Genomic DNA, 252 nt, shown 5'->3' with positions numbered 1-252 from the left:
GGCTCGCTGGTTTTCTGAGCACTCTGGCTGGGCTTGACGAGCTAACAGTCCCTCTCCAGTGCTAGACGGGGACCCCTTCTCCTGGGAACCCTGACTGCCTGCCACAGAGGGAGGGGAGGGGGCTGCCTGAGGGAGGCAGTGACCTGGGGAAACATCAGGCCCTGAGGTCTGGACAGACGCTGAAAGTGCTGGTGTGGCCTGCGTGGAGGTGTCGGGGTGCTTCCCCTGGCTGTGAGGCAGCCCGCTTTCTGA

Source organism: Condylura cristata, unplaced genomic scaffold, assembly GCF_000260355.1.
Source record: "Condylura cristata isolate star-nosed mole 26May11 unplaced genomic scaffold, ConCri1.0 scaffold00382, whole genome shotgun sequence".
Lineage (NCBI taxonomy): Eukaryota > Metazoa > Chordata > Mammalia > Eulipotyphla > Talpidae > Condylura > Condylura cristata.
This window is presented reverse-complemented; position numbering follows the sequence as displayed.